At 49.8% G+C, this 19,233-nt stretch overlaps 1 protein-coding gene across 1 annotated transcript in view; it reads right to left on the bottom strand.

Moving 5' to 3' along the window:
- The window catches only part of LOC135900275 (zinc finger MYND domain-containing protein 11), a 106,655-nt gene that overhangs the window by 50,480 nt on the left and 36,942 nt on the right, over nt 1-19,233 (bottom strand). The gene's annotated exons all lie outside the window — the stretch shown is intronic.

The raw sequence follows: 19,233 nt of genomic DNA, 5'->3' as shown, positions 1-19,233 counted from the left end.
ACGGCGCGGTCGCTGCGCGCTTCCTTTTCCGCAGTGGTGTGGATGCGCTCTCATGCCACGTACGCCTTCGGAGAAACTCGTGTTTCGCGATAGTTGCAATTGGACTGAAATGTTCGCCAATGGCATCCACTTCAAAAAAAGAAAGCGTGAAGGAAAGGAGCGAGCGCGATGAAACTGAAGCTGTGGAGTGGGTGTACAATTGAATCGAGCGGAAGCACCGCTCCAAGGTAAACCGCGGCCATGTCACGGTAATTTTTTCGCATCATCCGCGCTCAGCTAGCGCACGCTCTTCCGAAAAAGGTAACGGGTGCGACAGCAACACATGCGGATGCCGAATTCGCACGCTGAAGTGAAGATACAAATGAGCACGCTGCAATTAACGACCGAATAAGTTGCGCTGGCATACCGGGACAAAATGTGCGCAGCGATTAAAGCGTACCGGGAACCAAGCACAAAGGTCTCGCCAGACATTGCACTGACTCCACTCCAAGGCAGAACGACGATCTCTCAGGAGCTAGGTGCGTTGTTGCAAGAAAGGCTGAGCGCTCAAAGGTCACGTGCTCCGATGTTGACACAGCGAGGAACCACCGGAAAGCCACAGGCACGCGACAGACTGTCCCCGCGTCGGCGTACACGCTCAGACACCGAAGCAGAGCCAACCATTCGGCTCAACATCCCTAGATGTTGACAAAAACTAATCATCATAAGGGCCGATCCTGGTGATAGTGCAGAAAGGGTCCAAGCTCAATGGCACATACCCCTGTGGGCTCGGAGACTCGCAACGCGCCCTTGAATATATTATGACGACACGTGTCGTAACATTAGCGTATAGGCATAAAGTACAATAATAATAAGTAAAAAGATGAGAAACAGAAGAAATTTAAAGAAAATAAAGAAATAAGGACAAAAAAAAAACAAGAAAGATGGACCAAACAAACAATGCGCCGGAGCGATGAATGATGTTGCCCAAACTAGCCATCATATCCAAACTCTAGTCTATGACGATACGTGTCGAAACGTCAGTGTGAAAGTGTGTGCGTGTGTGTGTAATCATCATCATACAAAAAAAAAACGAAACAAACAACGAAGTTACGTTTTCGTGCCTTTATTCAACCAATACAAAAATTTAAACTATCGCGTTTCACGTGCCAAAACCCCTTTCTGGTTATGAGGCACGCTGTAGTGGGGAAGACTCCGGAAATTTCGACCGACATGCACCTAAATCTAAGTACACGGGGGTTTTCGCATTTCGCCCCCATCGAAATGCGGCCGCCGTGGCCGGGATTCGGTCCCGCGACCTCGTGCTTAGCAGCCCAATACCATAGCCACTCAACCAATACAGCATAACCACCACATAGAACTTAATATAGCTATCGACTAATACAGCTTCGCCGATCTTCCATCTTCACATGCATATTGGGAAGCGCTCTGAATTTTTGTTTCGCACTTTTGGTATTTCAATCTGAGAAGATTTAACATAAAAAAACAGGCGCTGCTATTCTTTTTTTTTTCCATGGCACTTGTTTGTGGGCTGCCATTCTCATAATTCCTAGGAATAACTTTGTAAAGAACGTAAGACAAGGTGTGAGCAACTTCAGTGGTAGAACTACTACTTCAGTGCCGTATAGAATATGCGTGGTTGGGGATGATTTTCTCGGCCGCGGACGCCGACACCGGGTTTTCGGCGACGCGGGGCCCTTAACGCGAACGCGTCAATAGTGCCAGTGCGGGCACCTCTGCCGTGCGTAATCGGACAGTAAAGTATAAACCACATGCAAGCGATCTTTCGCGCGATCGACGGCGACAAGCTAAACGATGGAGAGCGCTATATCGCGTTCGCTCGTCGCCTACAAGTCGTACCCCACGCGAGCGACCACATTGAACGACGTCTCTCCGGTGTTGCCGGTATGAGGGCACCAAATACGCGCCGAAAGTGGCGCGACGCGAAAGTGGCGTGACGGCTTGCCGGATCCACCATACTTCGATCGCGTATCCGCTTATGCAAAGTATCACATTAGATCCTATCGGCATTGCCAAAGTAACTTAATCATTGAAGAACTCGTCATCCACGGCAGCAGACGGTATCAACGCCAAAGCGCTAAAAATACTAAACATGTGTGTAGCCTCTTTCCATCTCTCATATTCCAGGAACCACTTAACAGCGCGTCAATTCCATACGACCGGCAGGTAGGCAAGGTCATCCCAGTCTTCAAGAAAGGAAGCCGATCGTCGCCGAGTAACTACCACCCTCTTTCAATAACAAACGTATCTTGTAAAATAATGGAACATACTTTATACTCTCATGTTAAAATCCGTCGATTCTTTTTACCCGAGTCAACACGATTTCTGCAAAAATTATTCCTCTGACACCCAACTTGCTCTTTTTTTGCACGACTTACACTTAAACCTAGATCGCAACATCCCGACTGATACAATATTTTCTAGATCTCGAAAAAGCGTTCAATAAGGTCCCCCATGGTCGTCTCTTAATCAAGTTATCCCGTCTTAACACTCATCCGTGTGTTCTAAGCTTGATACGAGGGTTTTTAACTAACCGTCAGCTGTTCGTATACGCAAGTGCAACAACTCATTCATTCAAACCTCTTGCTGTGTATATCTAGCGTGACTTAACTTGGACCTGTCATATTAACCACATAATAAATTCTGCTAATCGCACTACGCTCTCTTATCTACGGCTGTTAGATATGGGGCTGTTTCCTGCGCCTACTTCGAGTTCCCCAGACCACATCGAATCGCAGCACAACTAATTGAGAAGCGCAGAAACGCGGAAAGCACATTCCAGAGGAGCGCTCGAGCAAACAAGTTGAAGGCCCCCGCTTCGTACGCCACCGGTGGAGCTATTCAATACTTGGTTCTTCCAGAAAGCGAGGGGATAGCCCGGCACTGTTCCAGGTAACGTGAGTCACGAACCCAGACGGCTGTGATGTACCGGGAAGGCCTGGCAGCGTCGCACCGGTCGACTTTGAAGAAGGCATTTGCAAGCCAGCGGAGCCGTACCGCCGGGGGTAGGTGGGCCCTCGGACAATGGGGCCCAAGCGTCCCCCCTTGTCCGCCTTTGAAGAGCGCATTGCAAGTCAGCAAGGCAAGACCGCAGGGAGCCGCCGGGTGTGACACCGCGGCACGGGCGCCAACCATTGGCCGAAAATGGCGTCATCTGAGCGGACTTTCCCATTGGCCGAACATGACGCGACTTCCAGTCCTCGAAGGGTTTAAAAAGAAGGATTCCAGAGCAGTCCCTGATTCACCTCTCTCGAACTTCTTGCCGCGGGCCGCAGCGTCCGAGTTGCTGCCGGCCCGTAATGACTGTACGACTGTTACTTGACTCTCACCTCATTGTAAATAATGTAAAATAAACCCTCCCAAGTTTTTTCATCCCGAAGTCCGTCCTCAACTCCTACACGGCGTAGTTATCTACGCCGCAACCTTTTCGTCGCTCCTCCCTCAATTAAACAACTTGCTTTCCAAACATTTTTGCGGAACAAGCTGGAGTACGCCAATGCTATTTTTGACCCCCACCATAATAACCATATTAACGCCCTCGAATCGGTTCAAAACCGCGCGACCCATTTATTCTGTCTAATTATTGTACAATTCAAGCATGTCAGCACTAAAAGCCCAAATAAGCTTACCCGCTCTAGCCTCAAGCCGTATAATAGCACGTCTTAACCTATTTCATCATTTTTTTCCATTCTTTGCATTTTGACAAACCGTACATAAAAAGAGCTTGTCGCATTGCCAGCACCAGTCACTCTAACACAGTACATGTATATCCCCCACAAGCCCACACTGTCACTTTTCAGCATTTTTTTTTTTTTGCGCACATAACGAGTATGGAATGGCCTGCCCACCGAAGCTGCCACTATCCCCGACCCACTTGCATTCAAGGCGGCTCATCAAAAACATTCAATTATAACTTGTAGTATCTTTGTTTGCATTAACCACCCACTCTCTCATGTAATGTCTCAACAAGAGACATTTGAGAAGATTAATTACTGTATTTATTTATTTATGATGATGTATATTACTGTAATGAGCAACATAAAATATTTCTCAAAGTGTTGCAGTAGGTTCTTAGCCTTGCACGTATAAAAAATTTGTCGTTTGCTCGTTTCGAGCGACAATCGGTAGTACTCGACCGACGTACATCCAGTTCCGGCTTCGCGCTATTGGCTAGTCGATCACAGTAGCACTTCCGGGCGATGAGCAACGTATTGTAGATTTCAAGAAACGAGCGTTCGAGCGAGCAGAACGAGCGATCTGTTCGAGCGACGGCTCGTTCCGTCGCTCAAAGCCGTGGAAATGGAATAGCGCATAATTTTCAACGCTTTCTCCGAAATGTCTTACGATTCAAGCCTACGCCTAAGTTCTTGGGCTATACTGCGAATGTGCTCGTTCTTGCCAATCCCCCCCCCCCCAAGATGGTTGTGTACCACTGTAGGGGGCACTATAAATATCTGTCGTTCTTCTTCTCTCTGCATACACTTATCCGCACCATTCTTCATCCGACAAGGATCAAGCATCACCGACGTCTCAGAATGTGCATCCACCTGACCTGGTGATCGTCTCTCAGCATAACTCGTGAACGGTGAGCGCTAGACGCATAAACATTGAACGAGATTATACACGTTGCAGAAAATGAAAAATAAAGGCATTTGTACACTTTACATTTATTTGTATATACTATAGCATAGCCTCACGATAAGCTTCGCTTCACATATAATTCCTAACATGCGCGTTGGATCTCCATTTCCGATTTATTTTTCGTTGGGATGAGGTGGGGGGGGGGGGGAGGTAGGTGAAGGGCCGCTAGGGGGAAGTGCCTACTTTAGCTACTGCAAAGTCCGGACCCTCCAGCGAAGTCTTTGCTGTGATGTTGAGAGACGGCGCCCGCCTCTATACCTGCGTTTGTTGTAAAGCAAGAAATGAGCAGTCGGACGGGCCTAAATTCCTTCGTTGTACGGGCATATTTGTTGCAGCAGTCCTCGCTGTAGGGGCGTATTCACAATACATGCGAAATATAGAAAATCGACTGGGACATACGAAATTCGTTTTAAGGGTAATTTCGTTGTAGAGGCGTTCCAATGTGCTATCGCGCCTAATATGAGCTGCAACACGTGAGCCGTGGCGGCAGCTACACTCTCGAGAAAGAAATGGAAAAGGTTTCGCCATTGCAGAAATTCGCATACCTCCGTGCTTTACGCCACCCGTGTTTTTTCGGGGAGGGATAATTAAAGATTATGGGGCTTTACGTGCCAAAACCACTTCCTGATTATGAGGCACGCCGTAGTAGAGGATTCCGGAAATTATGACCACCTGGGGTTCTTTAACGTGCACCTAAATCTAAGTACAGGGGTGTCTTTGCCCCCATCGATATGCGGCCGCTGCGGCCGGGATTCGATCCCGTGACCTCGTGCACAATAACACCATAACACCATAGCCACTGAGCAACCACCGCGAGTGGAGGAGGGATAATACAGTGGCTCGCAGCGCAGCCCGTAAGTCCTTAGCTCTTAGCGCAGCTTGCTTCGACATGGCGCACGTTGCAGTAGCTTCGTAACTACTCTTGTTTTATTATTATTATTATTATTATTATTATTATTATTATTATTATTATTGTTATTATTATTATTATTATTATTATGCGCCCGTTCCTGCGGCAAGCGTCGGCGTATACCAAGCGAACGAGCGCCACGAAGAATGAAAGTGAACGCGCAGAACAGCGGGAGATGAAAGAAAGGCGATAACGCAGGAGGGCGCAGCGGAACCATGATACGGAAAGCGGAGGGGAGACGGCCTGCGCATGCGCAGAGTTGCCGGCGGCCTATGCATCCGCAGCCGCGTGGGCGATCTCATCTGCGTTTCCGAGGGTAGCATTGGGGACAGGATGCCTCGAGTTGGAGAGGGCTGCTAAGGTATATATGTACACGTGGTAGCGAAGGTGCCATATATAGAAGCCCATACGTCCTGCAATGGCAGCTTGATGATGATGAATTGTGGCTAGTCCCTTTGTAATTGGCGGGTTGCCTGAAAGCACCCTAGCCGAAGAAAATATATAGCTGTCGAAAAAAAGGGGGTGAGGAGAAGAAAGAGAAATGACGTTGAGAAACTGGATTTCATCTGTTCCACTCAGTGTATTCCCGGTAGCGCCATCTACATTTCGCGGGACCAACTTCTCAGTACAAAAAATATTTAAAAATTTGCCGTTCGAGATTTGTTGCGCCAATTCGTCTACTGCGCCAGCTCACATCACGTCGCATACACAGAGCAAACTAGAGTACAAAATGAAGCGTGAGAATATTCGCCACAACATCGCGTCACAATAAAACCTGAATACAGCCATCTGTACTTATAGACCTCATTCTATAAGGGCAAGCATTACGCTGGTGAGCCTTGAGAGTTTTGCATGAATCCATAGGAATGGATTCACCCATATTTTGAACTAAGTACGTATATCACGTTTCCTTAGCACCAACACACATCTGTTATTTCAGTGTTAAAAAGTGAAGATGAAATCAACATTACATTGAGATAATTCACGAAAACAACAATCTTCACTAGGACGGCACGCGTGCCACCTGTAGTTCTTTTTTATTTATTTATGAAGACATAGCTAAACATATTTAGTGAAAAGGCAGTTAACAAATAAAGTTACAGATCAAATCTTATAGGGTTAATACCGTACATATTGCCATTACTTTTTATGGCTACGCATCGGAGGGTTCTGAGGACATTACAGTGTTAAATACGGCAACGCCAATCTCGGCACACCTCAGCACGCATCGCCACGAGCAAACTTCAGAAATATCGCACAACTTAGTATTCGCGATTATTCGCGTATGGAAGAAAACAGCCTGTGACTTCACACTTTCTTATTCTAATCGCACTGTCTGTACTTTTTTTTCAAATGTTTCCATTAGTGACACATTGGATGCATAACTTTTACGAACTAGCGTTTCGCCCCGCGAGATGTAGTCGCGCCAATCCCGCGGCCATAAGTCACGCCACTGCTCATTGGTTTGCGACATTAGGCCTCGCCGTCGAGCCCATGTGAATTGACCTTGGGGCTACGTTAGACACCATAGCTACGTTCGTCCGCGGCGTCAGCTGCTGAGGTCAGTCCGCGGTACGAGCGTGTGTGACGGGGATCACTACTCCTGCAAGGGGGCGACGGCGAGCGGCTACGTGTATGTGAGGCTCCCTTGGATGGCATATTGTAATCGTTGGTGAACTCTTTTTCTTATCCGCGATGGAGCGATAGCCGCTCGGCAGGTCAGTGCAAAAAGCAGACGCCGGAAAGCAAGGGAGATGGGTTGTGTATGCGCATTGCTCAAATAACTACACGCTTTCCACTTCTTTTTTTCTCGAGAGCGTCGCTGTAGCCACGGCTCGCGTGTTGCAGCTCATATTGGGCGCGAAAATACATGTGTGAACAAATAAAACAAAAACCAAACACAAGCGTAAGAAGCAAAGCATAAAACAAACTGAGTAATTATAGAATATGTAATGTCGTAAACAACCAGACGCTATAGTACCAATCGCAAACAAAAAATGTTACCTAATCATTCGATGAGACGCGAAAGCGTGAGAAGAAAAGCGTAGTACTGCGCAAGACAGGCTCTGCGGCCACGGCCGCTACGAGATGGCGCTAGTGTAGAGCGCCGTCGTCCTTTCAGCGATGACCTCATAGGCATGCGGCGAGAGCGTACATCGATACCATATATGGAAACAAAGCGTTGCATGAGCCAAGGTCTGTCTGCGACGGCTGCTGTGAATCGCGCCTACAAGTCACCCACGCGCTATTTCTCGCGATCTCCCGATAGGCGAAGCAGTCGCACCACACTTCACTCCGTTTGCAATGTGCCACACGAGACAGACATCTGCGCCAGCCATGCTACTCACAGCGTTCTCTTCCTTATATGAACCGTGCAGCCATATAGTCATAATACAAAATATTGACACGCGTAATGAAAACCCGCACTGAGCTCAAGTTTCGCATAAGGTATCGTAATCGTCGATGGATTTATTTTTTTTTTATTGGAACGAACGCAAACTTATTTCATTCAGTAGTCTTCAACACACTTCAGCTCATTCTAAAGCAGTTAAGTTACTGGGATCCGAAAGAAGTAGACTTCAAAGTTGCCGAACATAACAAGCGTCGAGTTGGCAGCGAACGCTCTCGACAAAGAAAGCGCAAGCACTGCTTAGGACACGAATATCACCGATCGCGGCAACAATCGAAAGAGAAAAAGAGAGAAGAAATAAAAATAAAACTAGACTTCCCCCCCGAAAAACCCATGAGGAAGCGCCCCACAACAAAGGATAACGCGAGGGGAAGGCAGATTTAAGGGGGCGGGAGGAGTGAGTGAGCACTCTCGAGTGACCCCGGAGGCGACGTCAGAGCGAAGGAAGGGCGTGCGGGAGTTGCGGGCACCGCCGCCGCTACGCACGCAAGGCCAACGTCGTCACGCCTCCCCGCGCCGCTGGCAGTGGCGGAGCCGATGGAGCCAAGGTGAATCCAAGCAAACGCCAGCGCCGCGCCACGACGACCGCCACGGTTTCCGTACAGCGGGACGCGGGAGCCAGTCGCCCACCACCGCTCACCACCAGGGGACACCGCGCGGAGCGGGGCCGGCGGTCTCCCCGCGTCGCCGTCAGCAGCAGGCGCGAGTGCGACGACAGTGGCCAAATCCCGGGTCGAGGAAACGCCGAAGGCACCGCGCGCGGGCACTGCACCGGCGTTCGGGCGGCAGCCGGAAGGAGGAGTGGGGTTAACGCACCGGCGCCGCTGTTACCGGGGCTGAAAAGCGGGGATGCCAATGCGGCAACGCGCCGCTCCGTCGATCACGGTGCGACACGTTCCGGTGGGGTTGTGGAGTTTGGTTTTGCAAGCAGGAATTCCGCGAGATAAGAAACGTACAGTCGAGTTCAATACGAGCTGCAACACGGTGCCCGGGGTTGAAGGGGCTCCAAGACACGGCGACGCCGACAAGGAGGCTAGATATTCAATGATGGTCAAGACAAAGTGGTCAATTACGCTTATAATGCTAGTCGCATTAAAGAATTCTTTGCTGTCGGGGATTCGACTTACTAAACACACGAACACGGGTCTTCTGCCACGGCCGCCCCGTTGCGCCACGCCGAAAGCGGTTACACTCAGTGGCGTAGCCTGGGGGGAGAGAGGATACCGCAGGCTTGTGCTCCACCCCTTCCCCGATCGACTGCGTGTCCTGCCCTGCCTTCTCCGAAAAAAATATGGTTACGCCACTGGTTGTGTAAACAGTAAGAAATCGTGTCTACGGTGGCGTTAACACTTCGCACGGGGATAGTGAAGGTGCGCTTTCACTTCGCAACGTGAACTGGCGCCTCTATAGAACAGCAAAGTGCTGTTATTATTGAAAATCACTCAGTGAAGTGCCGCAAAATTGATTTTGCTTTGAGATATCTATTTCAGTTCGAAAATTCAGAAGTCGATAACAGTGAGAATAGCTATTAAAATTATTAAAGACACTCGAGACTTGCCAGTATCGAAGACCTTCCTTTAACGCCAACAGACACACACGTTATGATATATATATATATATATATATATATATATATATCATAACGTAGAGGAGAAAGGTGTGGCAGTCATGCCTTTCGCCCGAAAAGCGAAGCGTTGACTGCGATAGAAAAGTATTACACAACGCGAAGAAAGGCTCGTAACTTCATTGGTCGCATAAATTGCAGTGAACGTTACCTTACTATTTAGGTTACCAAGCATGATGTCACGTGTCAAACATAAGCAGATCTCACTCGATGACCGCGAACAATCGCTATGACAACACTGGCACTATGAAGAGCGGCAGCCGCGGCCAACAAATTGCCCATCGAGCTGCCTCCCGCTGCAGAGCGAAGCAGGCCCCGGAGAACACAGCGCACACAAAGCCATCAGCCCTCGGCGAGCATAGCCTTTGCATGTACCCACGGCATATTACCTCCACAATAGGGCGCGTACGGTCGTGTTCATCAACACGCTAGTCTAGAGGGTGTTGGTTCATCCCTCCTACTAAAGGAAATGCATGACAGCCTGCCTCCTCCCCTCCTCCTCGCACACACGAAGAGACGGCGCGCATTTGCCTCGCCCCCCTCTCCCTGCGCGCGCAAGACGCCGACGCAGCAAGCCGCTACACTTCTCGATTCTCCCTCGCATCTACAGCACATAGTGCGCGGACTTGGGACTTTACACAGAACATCACGACAACGGCGGAGATTCGTCTGGAGTGTCCATATAATATAATTGCTATCGCAATAAAAGAAAGCTGCCTCCCTGGAGGTTGAACGCCTGCCGAAATAGTTTCATCGCCGACAGATGCATTCACGGCGCTTCAAGCATGAACATAAATCAATCTAGACTGGTAAAGTACGCTTTAAAATATGTACATTCACTTATCGAAGAAAATGAAGACACTTTCCACCCAGTGCGTTTTTTTTTGCTTGTTCTTTTTTTCCCCGAGTCACAACCTACCGCCAAAACGACAGTGTGACGTCACGAATTTCGATGTACCATTTTCTGTTCGCAAGCTTGCTAGGTTGAAGGGTTCGTTGATTTAGAAGATAATCGAGTCTTTTTGCCAGTAAAACAATTAACTATAGCAACAATGTCAACATTCACAGCGTCAAGGCAAGCTGGTGCTAGAATTTCAGGAGGCGACGCCGTCTACGGCCTTTAGTTCTTGCGTCTTTTCTTGTAAAGACCTCTCCAAGTGCGACCGCAATTGCGGCAGCGTAATTTACTAATACAGTTCAAATCAATTCCTTTAAGACTGTCCGCGGGCACTGTCCGGTATTATCTAGAAAATTTGATGATCTCTACAATGCAGCAAATAAAAGAAATCATAACTAACGAATATAAATGGCACGTGTCTTTCATGCGTCTCGGTCAGCGGTATCGAAACGCATGCGGGTGCGCTTTCCTTCGGCATGACGGGTCGTTTATTCTACAACCGCTCTTCAGACAGTGTTCCCTCACGACATGCAAGCGACGCCTTCCTAGACAGCATTGTAGACAAGCGCTTCCGCGGTCTCGGCTATTCACGGCCAAGGTCACGGCTATAAGCCAGCAGGGCCCATCTTGCTTCTAAGATTGGAGGTCTGTCTGAAACAAGGCTACGGTGACCGAAACTCGTTGGATTTTACTGCGTGCAATAATGCGCCGGCCATCGCGGTTAAATCGGTGCTAGTTCCGACCGGTTTCGTGCGTGCTCCGGAAGCGCATGCTGCAATCGACACGACGATATTCGGGAAAATTACTACTAAGAAAAAATGTTATTCCCAACATTGTGCGACATAACGTTTTCTCTTTCACTATTTCTTTCATTCCTGTTGTGTGTACTTCTAAGGCGAGATGAAAGTATACCTGATGATACTGACTGGAAAGTTTACGTACGAAGTGTTATTTTAATGTTCTCTGAAGAACATCCCCCCCAATACAACTGCGTCCCAACAATCAATGAACCAACGATCAATAGAACTTGGCATTTTGCACAGTCTGCGATTTGTGTGCCAGAAAACGAAGAGAATCCATTGGCCTTTCTTTTTCTACGTCTTCTCGGGAGACGCCATAAGTTACGAAGTTCTCGTTTCGCTCGACGCTTCGGTCCTTTGGGACTCCCTGTCTTTTTTCTGCACTCGCTGCAACCTTAATTGCTCTCACTTCCTTCAATCACTTCTTCCACACTCCGCTGCTTCCGTAGCCGAACACTCCATCAACTTTAGTTGCCGATATATTCGCTGCTTTTTGGCCTCATACTCTGCTTGTCTATTCGGGCACATACCCACTTGCAGCTACGTTTACATGAATCTTATACAAAAGCCACGTGGAGTCGACTTGTAAGGCCGCGATACTACAGTCTTCGGGTTTATGTAAACGCTAGCGGGTGGAGTCGAACGAGCGTCGAAGCGAGTCCTGTCAATGCGCCTGCAAGGGCTGGGTTCGGCGCTGCATGATAAATCCCAGGAATTGTAACAGTACTAGCTGCTCCTTTGGCTGCGGAGAAAAGAAGTGTTGACATGGATGGATGGAGTAACTTTATAGAAAGGTCCTGCGAGCTACGGGGCGCAAGGTCCCATAGAGCGGGCTACTCCCACGTTGGGACCGGGAGTTGTAACTCCCTGGCCGCTCGTGGGCTCGCTGGACGGCCCAGAGCTGCTCCGCCAGGTCCGTGCTGCGTAATGCGTCTTGTAGCCTGGCGGAGTCTTGATCCTTGTTTGCGTGGGTCCGACCACACGGCCAGAGCAAGTGATGTACGTCTAGTGTGCTATGGCAATTTTTGCAATATGATGTTTTGTATAGGTCAGGCATGTAGTGATGCATGAAACTTCTGAAATACTTCTGCAGGAGAGCCTTCGTGCTCACGCTTCCTTGCAGAGAGGCAAATGCAGTGTGCGAGAACGGGAGTTTTACTTTCACAAGTTCGGGACACTCACACGCGGTAAACACGAGTGTGCTCTCCTCCATATGACATACGAGTACATTGTTCGAATCGGTAACAACAGACCGCTCTCACCAAATTCAAGGCGCACGCGCATACCATGTCTGCGCCCAAAGCTGTTTTCTCGCTGAACATATTAGTTCAAGGCAACCTTGAAGGAAATGCTCAGCAGAAGGCCACTGCTGTTTTCTCAGTATTTTGGGGAATGGGGGGAGGCGTCTATTTTTACACCTATTTGAAATGCACACGGGCTATTTGCAGAATCGTTTTATCACCTCTCTGCCTCCCGATCTGAAGAGCAAAGCTGCTTTCGTATATATATAAAAAAAAGAATCATATGAAGCAAACAGAAATCGAGCTACGGGGCAAACGAACTTATTTTTCATTGAAATGAAAAATAAGTTGAAAAATGAAGTTGAATAAATGAAAAAAATTAAAACATGTCCTAAATTCAAGCACTACGTGACGCCTGCGCTTGAAAGGATGTTCCACATCTGCCGCCGTAAGTTGCGCAGGGCTACATCTACCGTGTCCCAGCTAACGTTAGCCAAGCTGTTCAAAGAAAACAAAAAGATTTAGAAAAACAAGGTGCAAAATACGATTAAAAGACCTACGGTGTTCGCTGACCAGAGGTACGGCGACGGAACATCGTATCTTGCACCGTGTTTTGCAGACACCTTTCTTTATTTTCATTTTTCTTTCTTGTAAGCGCTTGGCTACGTTAGCTGGGACACTCAAGCAAATAAATAAATAAAAATTCCCATAAGCACGAGTAATACAAAACGCACAAATGACTGTTAAAGTTCACTTATTTTCTTGTTTTTCTCTTCCGCGTTTAAGCAAATGCGAAACCGCCGTACGTGGAAGCTACGCTGATTCAGTACCTGTTCAGTATCTCTTGTAGCTTTCCCTTCATTTTCAGAGAAACACACAAATATGCATAAGTGGGCGAGAGGTGCATCGCACGTGTAAGACACGAGTGCGGACCTCGCCTGCGGCAAACCCCCGTCTTTTCGTCCGCTTTCATTTCCATTTTTCTCATTATTTGTGTGCAAGTCGTGGTCAGCGCAGTCTATACTGATACCACTTCCCCTAACCATAGGCAGCCCCCCCCCTTTTTTTTTTTTCAGAACGTGACAGGGCGGATCTGGTAATCGGAATTGGTGGAACGGGAGCGATGACACGTTGGGCATGAGCGCGAGTCCTCGTGCTCTACTATAATTTAAGAAATAATAAAGATGGCTGGGGTTCAACGCGGCTTGAAGCTAGTTATACGAGCGAAAGCTCTGTTAAGCATGGTTAGATCATGTTCTTCGGTGCTTCTCCCGGCGAGCTATACCGGTAGGGGTGCTCAGACTCAGCCTGGCGCTTGCGGCGAAGAGTTGCGCTCATACCGGCGCCTGCTTCGTCTATGGCGAGACTGAGCGAGCAAGCCCCGGCGAAAAATCCTCGCCTAGTCACGTGGTACACAGCGGTTCGGCTCGAGCGAGCGAAGCTGCGACGCCTCTTCACAGCGGATCACGTGACGTCACACCTTCACACGTGCGCGCCGGCAGCTGAAGGTCAAACGCGCGCCGACACTAACCTTGGGAGTTTTACTTCGAGCAGTTGAGCTTTCGCTCTTAACCACAGACGCCGGAGTCGACCCGCACATCAAGATGGCGTCCCATTTCATTTCATTCTCAAATTATTTTAGTTTGATTATCCCTCCAATATTTCTTACTCCTCTATGAAACTTTTTTTTTTTTTTCTGTGGCCTCCCAAGTACTCTCACGAAGACTTTTCACTCCAATCCATGCTTCCCCGTTCACTCTGTCTTACTGCGCACTTTAATAACGTTTTCTCTCCCGTAACTTCCTCGCCTTTCAATTCGAGCTTCCTCAGTGCAGTTGAAGTGACTACCATTTTATAAGACTATTTCTGCTCCGGGATGGAGGAAGGGGATGAGCACTCGAGCTGAATGGAGCAGATGTACCGAGGTTCCTGCGAAAGGCATCGTATGCAATTCGAAAAAGGAGTGCCCAGCGCCGCGCTGCAGAACTTGGTCCTCAAAAAACGGTGCCCATGCATGCGATGTATACAACAGCGATCGCTTCGCAACAGTGCGCAGCCACCGGCCTTTGTTTATCCTTAAAAAATGACGTAATTCTACGAACACATGACAGCGCGGTTGAGGCCGGTGCACATACTAATAGCGAAGATGACTCGGCGCTTGATAGGCGGCGAGGACATCCTCCAACATCACCGGAGTCGGTAATCGTGAACCATCGACTTTGACGCCAAATCGCGCAACCCATCTGCTGGCCGCCGTTGAAGTGTCAGCAGCTAGGCTAGACAGCGCATGCGGACACTAGGAATTTCCTTCCTTCCAGTTTTCCTATATAGGGTTTTAAGGCGCAAAAGCAACTACGGCTATGATGCGCCAAGTTTTCCATCACAATCAAGCAAGCAATTACTACGCCGCTGCGTCATTGTCGTGCTACGGTAGTCGATCATGTCACGCGACTCAGTGGTAAATATTCCGTGCAGTAATGGGAGAAATTCACGACGTGCTTACTTCCGTCAATTCGCCGAATCGGTAAAAATAATTCGTCTCAATCTTTGCCAGATTCGCTGTAGCAGCCATTTAGGCGAAGACAAAAAGAAAACAACAATAAAATAAAGATGCGAGTATAGGCGCAGGCCAGCGCACTCTTATATGGTCCATCCATCACCTGCCGGTAGCTAAAGAGCACAAATCACGGAGCGATACACTGTTGTCACCAGCGGATGCCAACTCGCGCGGCTGCTAAACACACGAGTCGTGTCAAGTCACTCACCGAAGAGCCTGAGGGACCTGAAGGCGTACATGCCCGACAGGACCATTGCCAGGTGGAATGGCGTCGTAGTAAACCTCCGTGTACGCTAGTTGGCTTTCCACACGTGCAACCTGACGCGAGGGCGACAGCACCGAAATCTCCTTCCTGTAGACAAGTGCGTCACACGGTCCGGCGGCCGAAAAAGCGCAAGGTGCGGCCACCGCCGCGAACACAACAACACGGTGACGTCCTTCGAAGCGTCGCTGATGCTCCCCGAGAAGACACTGCCAAGTCGGCCGTGTCGCTACGTCGTTTCAGTCACGTGGGCTATGCCCGTGGACACCTTCGTTTATGGTGGCCCACCGCTGTCCACCATAGACCGCACCAAAGCATCCGCGACCCCCTCACGAACTACCCCGCCCGACACACATTCCGAACACAAATTGACAATAAAGGCGGCCGCGAAGAGAGAACGCTTCCGGCACGATGGAAAAAAAGAGAGAGAAAGGGACAAATGGGTGCTAGGGGGTAGGTCGGGGGAGCACAAAGAGATACGATAGCAGGAGACGAAAAGATTGACAACAGTAGCGAAACCGGCCGCGTCAATGATTTGCTGGCCACAGGAACAGAAGTTTCTGCCTGTGCCACTTCTGCGATTGGCTCGGGAAATGGACGACAGTGCACACTGAGTTGAACTGAGAAATGAGGAAGGACAAGGGCGCACAGAGAGAGAGAGAGAGTACAGACAGTGAGCACGGCCCACTCGCGAGGAGGAGATGAGCGGTCGTGTCACTCGGACAGCTCAGCTTTTTGACTCCGCGCCCCGCGCCGACAAGGCCACGAAATCTGAAAAGGCCGCGGCTGCAAAGATAAGCGCTGCCTTTTCACCCCCGGATCTCCCGCGCGCTCCCTTCTCTGTCCCGCGGCGTCGTCCTTTTCTTCGGCGCAGCAAACCCGCAGTTGCGACGGCAGCGAGCTGTTCGGGGCTAACAAGCCGATAATTGCCACAGCCGCGCAACGAGACACGGCGGCGCATCGCTTTGAAATGCAACCGCGTGGGAAACTGAACATTACAAAAAAGAGAGAGAGAAACGAACGAAAAAGGAGCGCGCCACCGACGCCGTCCGCAAACAGCGATTTCCAAACAACGAACAGAATGCTTTTTTTACGGCTTCCGAGCGGCAAAGTCAAAGCCGTAGGCGAAGAAGAGCAAAACAGGGGCGGAGGTGGGTGACGAGGGTGAGAAGGGACGGAATTGGAGGCGTGGGGAGACCTTCGCAACATCTATTGGGGAAGAAACGTGGAAGAGTCGCAACAGGCTAGCGTCGCCCGCGTAAAAGGAGTTCCCGCCCATCGGTCAACTAGTGGCAGTCTAGAAAATGAATTCTTCTCGACGCTGTCAAAGGGGGCGGCTACTGAAACACGCACCGGTGCAGGTCAGGTGTGAGAACAGTTAGCTTAACGGGGGATGGGAGAGGTGTAATCAAAGAAACAACACTGAGCCACAGTTAGAAACGGCGGCTTCGTTTACCCGTTCAACAGCTGGAAAATTGACTATCTGAGAAGCGACGCGATTCCAGTTCACAGTCTCAGTAGAAGACATCACCTCACTCGCCCCACTGCTACCAAGTTGCCCTCTCAGCGACGCTCGTGTTGGCTCATGTCACGCTGTACGATCTATCATCCATCATCCGCGTAGAATCCCTCGGTACAAAGTCACACGCTGTAGGCGGTGGCACAAGCTTCTGCAGCACGCAACCCGGAGTTTGCGCCGCGGCCCATTACACGTCGCAGTTGCTTTATCCCGGTTCACGGGAACACACGGCGCAGGGGCTCCTACTGCCGCTTTCCTCGCGGAACCCCGATGCCAACGTCGCTCGGCGCGGGACGCCCACCTGCCGTCAATGCACACACGAACGAGATCGCGCCCACGTTACATATAGTATACGCAGCAAATGCATCCGCAGGCGAAGTCTACGCTATCCGCACCGACGAAACCCACGTTTCCCTCTTGCAGTACGCCGAGGAGAAGTACAGAATAAAGAATAGACACAACGCGAAAGACAATTTTTTTTTTTTCACTTAGCAACGAACGCGACTTGAGAGGAGAAAAAGTCCGATAGATGAGGAAGGCGAAAAGGCAGCGGACGGGTGTGTGTATATACGAGGGGACAATATGTGCGCGCGGGGTATGGGAGGGGAGGGAAGCTGCCACGAGGGCTTTCCGATATTACACGTATATATACAGAAGGCGGGCGAACAGAGCGCGGCCGACCGCGGCAATCGATAAGTCGATACGCGCCGCCTTAAATATAAACGCGCAAATTCCCCCCGGCGAACCACGCGCGTCGAACCTGCGTTCACGCAAGGCCGGAGGAGGGGAGGGGGGAGGGGCGCTGCCGCGATGGTCAGACGCCGCCCGACTAAATAACAGAACCCCCGTAATTGCGTTAATTGCGGCGCGCGTATTGTGACGATTCAGGTGCACCGTGCTAGAAGGGAGCGGAGCTGTAATTCGCACAGGCCGGACAGCTCATTTCGTGGCGCGTGGTGGCAACTCGTTCATCGGCTCCGATGTAAATGGGCTCGCGTCGGAACAGTGTATATACCGTTCAAACGGAGGGCACGCGCCCTGCGTGATTCGAGCGTCCACATTTCGCTTCAGAAAGACGGGAGCCAATCATGCAGACATCCGCCCGGTTTAGTTATACACTCGGGAGAGGAGAGAAAAGGGGGACAGACAACGCTGCAAAGCGGCTTCTAAGATAAAGCAGATCCTGCTATCTGCGTTAAGAGAAATGTGTATAAGACGCACTGGCTTAAGAATTAAGGCAGGTGAAATGTTTCCTGGGCTGCAGTTGGTGGATGAATAACTTTCTTGAGGTTGGTGAAACTACTAAATGGATGGCAGGCTTCAGCAGATGCACATGTAAAGCCTCGTCTGTCCTTTCTATGCGTGTCTGTTCGTGTCTATCACCCATTTAGCAGTCTAAGTGAGCTGAGAAGTCTGATCAAGTTTTACAGGACACCTCAGATTACGGCGGACGCTGGGGGGGGGGACTGCAGTTTTGGGCCTCACCTCTGAGAGTTCAGGAACATCGGAGAAGGCGGGCGGGACTCAGTTTGTTACGATGTTAGAAAAAGGGTTACGTAAACGCAGTGGTGTGCTTGCCACGCTGTCATGTTGTGGCCAGACGCCTCAGGCCGACGCCACAACAATCATATTTTAAGAATTTTCTCTTCATAACCTTCGGTACTTGGTCGCAGACCTATACTATATAAGCCTCTGTCGGCCTCCTTGATTTTCCAGTCCACATTTCCCGCGTCATCTGGAATTCGTAAATTCTGGCACTGTGCTATTCGTAATCTGGCACTGTGCTATGCGGTCGCGAACCCATTTTGTCCGCCAAAGCATAGCTTACCCGCCGTGGTTGCTTAGCGGCTATGGTGTTGGGCTGCTAGCTAAGCACGAGGTCGCGGGATCGAATCGCGGGACCGAATCGCGGCCACGGCGGTCGCATTTCGACGGAGGCGAAATGGAAAAACACCCGTGTACTTAGATTTAGGTGCACGTTAAAGAACCCCAGGTGGTGAACATTTCCGGAGTCCCCCACTACGGCGTGCCTCATAATCATATCGTGGTTTTGGCATGCGAAAGAGCATAATTTTTTTTTAAAGCGTAGGTCGCGAAAAGAAGCACTGCGAACACTGCTGCGGCACAGTTATTTATCAGTGCAACTAGGTTCAATCGCATCGCCGTCGAGTAGACGTCGTGCATGGCACGACGTCTACTCGACGTCATAGCATTTGTCGTGCATGGCACGACAAACGCTATGTGACGTCTATGCGCCATTCTTGCTGCTGAAGCCGCTTCACCTGATGGCTACAAATATCTTCCGACTTGGGCTCCTTTTGCATGAAATGAGAAGCTGCAAGGAGTATAA

This window comes from Dermacentor albipictus, chromosome 1, assembly GCF_038994185.2.
Source record: "Dermacentor albipictus isolate Rhodes 1998 colony chromosome 1, USDA_Dalb.pri_finalv2, whole genome shotgun sequence".
NCBI lineage: Eukaryota > Metazoa > Arthropoda > Arachnida > Ixodida > Ixodidae > Dermacentor > Dermacentor albipictus.
The sequence above is the reverse complement of the archived record's forward strand: the minus strand, read 5'-3'. Positions and strand labels throughout refer to the sequence as shown.